This window comes from Triticum aestivum, chromosome 3D (assembly GCF_018294505.1).
Source record: "Triticum aestivum cultivar Chinese Spring chromosome 3D, IWGSC CS RefSeq v2.1, whole genome shotgun sequence".
Classification (NCBI taxonomy): Eukaryota; Viridiplantae; Streptophyta; class Magnoliopsida; order Poales; family Poaceae; genus Triticum; species Triticum aestivum.
This window is the reverse complement of record NC_057802.1, coordinates 582,386,401-582,394,206: the sequence shown is the minus strand read 5'-3', so window position 1 is coordinate 582,394,206 and position 7,806 is coordinate 582,386,401.

Below are 7,806 nucleotides of genomic sequence, written 5' to 3'. Positions count from 1 at the left end.
TGTATATGATACGGCCGGAAGGTTTTGTCGATCCTAAGAATGCTAACAAGGTATGCAAGCTCCAGCGCTCCATCCATGGGCTGGTGCAAGCATCTCGGAGTTGGAACATTCGTTTTGATGAGATGATCAAAGCGTTTGGGTTTACACAGACTTATGGAGAAGCCTGTGTTTACAAGAAAGTGAGTGGGAGCTCTGTAGCATTTCTCTTATTATATGTGGATGACATACTATTGATGGGAAATGATATAGAATTCTTGGAAAGTATAAAGGCCTATTTGAATAAGTGTTTTTCAATGAAGGACCTTGGAGAAGCTGCTTATATATTAGGCATCAAGATCTATAGAGATAGATCAAGACGCCTCATTGGTCTTTCACAGAGTACGTACCTTGACAAGATATTGAAGAAGTTCAATATGGATCAGTCCAAGAAGGGGTTCTTGCCTGTATTGCAAGGTGTGCAATTGAGCACGGCTCAATGCCCGACCACGGCAGAAGATAGAGAAAAGATGAGTGTCATCCCCTATGCCTCGGCCATAGGGTCTATTATGTATGCCATGCTGTGTACCAGACCTGATGTAAACCTTGCCGTAAGTTTGGTAGGAAGGTACCAAAGTAATCCCGGCATGGAACACTGGACAGCGGTCAAGAATATCCTGAAGTACCTGAAGAGGACTAAGGATATGTTTCTCGTTTATGGAGGTGACGAAGAGCTCGTCGTAAAGGGTTACGTTGACGCTAGCTTCGACACAGATCTGGATGACTCAAAGTCACAAACCGGATACGTGTATATTTTGAATGGAGGGGCAGTAAGCTGGTGCAGTTGCAAGCAAAGCGTCGTGGCGGGATCTACATGTGAAGCGGAGTACATGGCAGCCTCAGAGGCAGCGCAAGAAGCAATCTGGATGAAGGAGTTCATTACCGACCTAGGGGTGATTCCCAATGCGTCGGGCCCGATGACTCTCTTCTGTGACAACACTGGAGCTATTGCTCTTGCCAAGGAGCCCAGGTTTCACAGGAAGACCAGGCATATCAAGCGTCGCTTCAACTCCATTTGTGAAAGTGTTCAAAATGGAGACATAGATATTTGTAAAGTACATACGGACCTGAATGTAGCAGATCCGTTGACTAAACCTCTCCCTAGAGCAAAACATGATCAACACCAGAACTCTATGGGTGTTCGATTCATCACAATGTAACTAGATTATTGACTCTAGTGCAAGTGGGAGACTGTTGGAAATATGCCCTAGAGGCAATAATATGGTTATTATTATATTTCCTTGTTCATGATAATCGTCTATTATTCATGCTATAATTGTGTTGTCCGGAAATCGTAATACATGTGTGAATACATAGACCACAACGTGTCCCTAGTAAGCCTCTAGTTGACTAGCTCGTTGATCAACAGATAGTCATGGTTTCCTGACTATGGACATTGGATGTCATTGATAACGGGATCACATCATTAGGAGAATGATGTGATGGACAAGACCCAATCCTAAGCATAGCACAAAAGATCGTGTAGTTCGTTTGCTAGAGCTTTTCCAATGTCAAGTATCATTTCCTTAGACCATGAGATCGTGCAACTCCCGGATACCGTAGGAGTGCTTTGGGTGTGCCAAACGTCACAACGTAACTGGGTGACTATAAAGGTACACTACGGGTATCTCCGAAAGTGTCTGTTGAGTTGGCACGGATCGAGACTGGGATTTGTCACTCCGTATGACGGAGAGGTATCTCTGGGCCCACTCGGTAATGCATCATCATAATGAGCTCAATGTGACTAAGGAGTTAGCCACGGGATCATGCATTACGGTACGAGTAAAGTGACTTGCCGGTAACGAGATTGAACAAGGTATTGGGATACCGACGATCGAATCTCGGGCAAGTAACGTACCGATTGACAAAGGGAATTGTATACGGGATTGATTGAATCCTCGACATCGTGGTTCATCCGATGAGATCATCGTGGAACATGTGGGAGCCAACATGGGTATCCAGATCCCGCTATTGGTTATTGACCGGAGAGGCGTCTCGGTCATGTCTGCATGTCTCCCGAACCCGTAGGGTCTACACACTTAAGGTTCGGTGACGCTAGGGTTGTAGAGACATTAGTATGCGGAAACCCGAAAGTTGTTCGGAGTCCCGGATGAGATCCCGGACGTCACGAGGAGTTCCGGAATGGTCCGGAGGTGAACAATTATATCTAGGAAGTTCAGTTTCGGCCACCGGGAAAGTTTCGGGGGTTATCGGTATTGTACCGGGACCACCGGAAGGGTCCCGGGGGTCTACCGGGTGGGGCCACCTATCCCGGAGGGCCCCATGGGCTGAAGTGGGAAGGGAACCAGCCCTTAGTGGGCTGGGGAACCCCCTTGGGCCTCCCCCTGCGCCTAGGGTTGGAAACCCTAGGGGTGGTGGGCGCCCCACTTGCCTTAAGGGGCAAGCCACCCCCTTGGCCGCCGCCCCCCCTCAGATGGGATCTCCAGGGTGGCCGGCACCCCCCCAGGACCCCTATAAATAGTGGGGGGGGGAGGGAGGGCAGCAACACACCAGCCCCTGGCGCCTCCCTCTCCCCCTGCAACACCTCTCCCTCCCGCTTGCGCTTGGCGAAGCCCTGCCGGGATCCCCGCTACTTCCACCACCACGTCGTCGTGCTGCTGGATCTCCATCAACCTCTCCTTCCCCCTTGCTAGATCAAGAAGGAGGAGACGTCGCTGCTCCGTATGTGTGTTGAACGCGGAGGTGCCGTCCATTCGGCACTCGGTCATCGGTGATTTGGATCACGGCGAGTACGACTCCATCAACCCCGTTCACTTGAACGCTTCCGCTCGCGATCTACAAGGGTATGTAGATGCACTCCTTTCCCCTCGTTGCTAGTATACTCCATAGATGGATCTTGGTGATGCGTAGAAAATTTTAAAATTCTGCAACGATCACCAACAGTCTTTTCCATCCTCTGCATATTGAAGTTCATCACAAAGCTCTTGTAGCTTGGTGGAAGCGACTGAAGGATTCTGTCAATGATCGCGTCATCCGGGAGATTAACTCCCAGCTGAGACAAGCGGTTGTGCAACCCAGACATTCTGAGTATGTGCTCACTTACAGAACTATTCTCCTCCATTTTACAGCTGAAGAACTTGTCGGAGACTTCATATCTCTCGACCCGGGCATGAGCTTGGAAAACCATTTTCAGCTCTTCGAACATCTCATATGCTCCATGTTTCTCAAAACGCTTTTGGAGCCCCGGTTCTAAGCTGTAAAGCATGCCGCACTGAACGAGGGAGTAATCATCAGCACGTGATTGCCAAGCGTTCATAACGTCTTGGTTCTCTGGGATTGGTGCTTCACCTAGCGGTGCTTCTAGGACATAATCTTTCTTGGCTGCTATGAGGATGATCCTCAGGTTCCGGACCCAGTCCGTATAGTTGCTGCCATCATCTTTCAGCTTGGTTTTCTCTAGGAACGCGTTGAAGTTGAGGACAACGTGGGCCATTTGATCTACAAGACATATTGTAAAGATTTTAGACTAAGTTCATATAATCAAATTATTCAATGAACTCCCACTCAGATAGACATCCCTCTAGTCATCTAAGTGAAACATGATCCGAGTTAACTAGGCCGTGTCCGATCATCACGTGAGACGGACTAGTCAAGATCGGTGAACATCTCCATGTTGATCGTATCTACTATACGACTCATGCTCGACCTTTCGGTCCTCCGTGTTCCGAGGCCATGTCTGTACATGCTAGGCTCGTCAAGTCAACCTAAGTGTATTGCGTGTGTTCCGAGGCCATGTCTGTACATGCTAGGCTCGTCAACACCCGTTGTATGCGAACGTTAGAATCTATCACACCCGATCATCACGTGGTGCTTCGAAACAACAAACCTTCGCAACGGTGCACAGTTAGGGTGAACACTTTCTTGAAATTATCATAAGGGATCATCTTACTTACTACCGTCGTTCTAAGCAAATAAGATGCAAAATATGATAAACATCACATGCAATCAAATAGTGACATGATATGGCCAATATCATTTTGCTCCTTTGATCTCCATCTTCGGGGCACCATGATCATCTTCGTCACCGGCATGACACCATGATTCCATCATCATGATCTCCATCATCGTGTCTTCATGAAGTTGTCACGCCAACGATTACTTCTACTTCTATGGCTAACGCGTTAGCAATAAAGTAAAGTAATTTACATGGCGTTATTCAATGACACGCAGGTCATACAAAATAATAAAGACAACTCCTATGGCTCCTGCCGGTTGTCATACTCATCGACATGCAAGTCGTGATTCCTATTACAAGAATATGGTCAATCTCATACATCACATATATCACTCATCACATCTTCTGGCCATATCACATCACATAGCACATGCTGCAAAAACAAGTTAGACGTCCTCTAATTGTTGTTGCAAGTTTTTTACGTGGCTTGTAGGTTTCTAGCAAGAACGTTTCTTACCTATGTATGACCACAACGTGATATGCCAATTTCTATTTACCCTTCATAAGGACCCTTTTCATCGAATCCGTTCCGACTAAAGTGGGAGAGACAGACACCCGCTAGCCACCTTATGCAACTAGTGCATGTCAGTCGGTGGAACCTGTCTCACGTAAGCGTACGTGTAAGGTCGGTCCGGGCCGCTTCATCCCACAATGCCGCCGAAACAAGATAAGACTAGTGGCGGCAAGAAGAATTGGCAACATCTACGCCCACAACTGCTTTGTGTTCTACTCGTGCATAGTAACTATGCATAGACCTGGCTCATGATGCCACTGTTGGGGATCGTAGCAGAATTTTAAAATTTTCCTACGCTCACCAAGATCCATCTATGGAGTATACTAGCAACGAGGGGAAAGGAGTGCATCTACATACCCTTGTAGATCGCGAGCGGAAGCGTTCCAATGAACGAGGTTGATGGAGTCGTACTCGCCGTGATCCAAATCACCGATGACCGAGTGCCGAACGGACGGCACCTCCGCGTTCAACACACGTACGGAGCAGCGACGTTCTCCTCCTTCTTGATCCAGCAAGGGGGGAGGAGAGGTTGATGGAGATCCAGCAGCACGACGGCGTGGTGGTGGATGTAGCGGGGTCTCGGCAGGGCTTCGCCGAGCTTCTGCGAGAGGGAGAGGTGTTGCAGGGGAGGAGGGAGGCGCCCAAGGCTGTTGTCTTCCTGCCCTCCCTCCCCCCTTTATATAGGTCCCCCTGGGAGGGGGGGGGCGCCGGCCAGGGACCCATCTACATGGGGGGCGGCGGCCAGGGGGGAAGACTTGCCCCCCAAGGCAAGTGGGGCGCCCCCCACCCTAGGGTTTCCAACCCTAGGCGCAGGGGAGAGGCCCATGGGGGGCGCCCCAGCCCACTAAGGGCTGGTTCCCTTCCCACTTCAGCCCATGGGGCCCTCCGGGATAGGTGGCCCCACACGGTGGACCCCCGGGACCCTTCCGGTGGTCCCGGTACAATACCGGTGACCCCCGAAACTTTCTCGGTGGCCGAAACTTGACTTCCTATATATAATTCTTCACCTCCGGACCATTCCGGAACTCCTCGTGACGTCCGGGATCTCATCCGGGACTCCGAACAACTTTCGGGTTTCCGCATACTCATATCTCTACAACCCTAGCGTCACCGAACCTTAAGTGTGTAGACCCTACGGGTTCGGGAGACATGCAGACATGACCGAGACGCCTCTCCGGTGAATAACCAATAGCGGGATTTGGATACCCATGTTGGCTCCCACATGTTCCACGATGATCTCATCGGATGAACCACGATGTCGAGGATTCAATCAATCCCGTATACAATTCCCTTTGTCAATCGGTATGTTACTTGCCCGAGATTCGATCGTTGGTATCCCAATACCTTGTTCAATCTCGTTACCGGCAAGTCTCTTTACTCGTACCGCAATGCATGATCTCGTGCCAACCGCCTTAGTCACATTGAGCTCATTATGATGATGCATTACCGAGTGGGCCCAGAGATACCTCTCCGTCATACGGAGTAACAAATCCCAGTCTCGATCCGTGCCAACCCAACAGACACTTTCGGAGATACCCGTAGTGCACCTTTATAGTCACCCAGTTACGTTGTGACGTTTGGCACACCCAAAGTACTCCTACGGTATCCGGGAGTTGCACGATCTCATGGTCTAAGGAGAAGATACTTGACATTGGAAAAGCTCTAGCAAACGAACTACACGATCTTTGAGCTATGCTTAGGATTGAGTCTTGTCCATCACATCATTCTCCTAATGATGTGATCCCGTTATCAATGACATCCAATGTCCATAGTCAGGAAACCATGACTATCTGTTGATCAACGAGCTAGTCAACTAGAGGCTTACTAGGGACACGTTGTGGTCTATGTACTCACACATGTATTACAATTTCCGGATAACACAATTATAGCATGAACAATAGACAATTATCATGAACAAAGAAATATAATAATAACCATTTATTATTGCCTCTAGCGCATATTTCCAACATATAATGCACGCAGATGAACCGGCGATGGATGAACGGTGACAGACACACCTTCGAGTACATTAAGGGCGTGCATGATTTTCTCGAAGTGGCTGAGGCAAACAAGAAGAATGGTTTTATGTGTTTTCCATGCCCTATATGTGGGAATACGAAGTCTTACTCTGACCGGAAAATCCTTCAGACCCACCTGCTTTACAAGGGTTTCATGCCACACTATAATGTTTGGACGAGGCACGGAGAAATAGGTGTTATGATGGAAAACAACGAAGAAGAAGAGGACGATGACAACTATGTGCCCCCTGAATACGGTGATGCTGCAACGGGGGAAGCTGCTGAAGATCAAGAGGAACCATACGATGTGCCCAATGATGATGCAAGGGGGAAGCTGCTGAAGATCAAGAGGAACCAGTGCCCGATGATGATCTCCGCCGGGTCATTGTCGATGCAAGGACGCAATGCGAAAGTCAAAAGGAGAAGCTGAAGTTCGATCGCATGTTAGAGGATCACAAAAAAGGGTTGTACCCCAACTGCGAAGATGGCAACACAAAGCTCGGTACCGTACTGGAATTGCTGCAGTGGAAGGCAGAGAATGCTGTGCCTGACAAAGGATTTGAGAAGCTATTGAAAATATTGAAGAAGAAGCTTCCAAAGGATAACGAATTGCCCGACAATATATACGCAGCAAAGAAGGTCGTATGCCCTCTAGGATTGGAGGTGCAGAAGATACATGCATGCCCTAATGACTGCATCCTCTACAGCGGTGCGTACAAGGATCTGAATGCATGCCCGGTATGTGGTGCATTGCGGTATATGATCAGACGAGATGACCCTGGTGATGTTGACGGCGAGCCCCCCAGGAAGAGGGTTCCTGCGAAGGTGATCTGGTATGCTCCTATAATACCACGGTTGAAACGTCTGTTCAGAAACGAAGAGCATGCCAAGTTGATGCGATGGCACAGTGAGGCCCGTAAGAAAGACGGGAAGTTGAGAGCACCCGCTGACGGGTCGCAGTGGAGAAAAATCGAGAGAAAGTACTGGGCCGAGTTTGCAGCTGACCCAAGGAACGTATGGTTTGGTTTAAGCGCGGCTGGCATTAATCCTTTCGGGGAGCAGAGCAGCAATCACATCACCTGGCCCGTGACTCTATGTATGTATATCCTTCGTCCTTGGATGTGCATGAAGCGGAAGTTCATTATGATGCCAGTTCTCATCCAAGGCCCTAAGCAACCCGACAACGACATTGATGTGTACCTAAGGCCATTAGTTGAAGAACTTTTACAGCTGTGGAATGGAAACGGTGTACGTACGTGGGA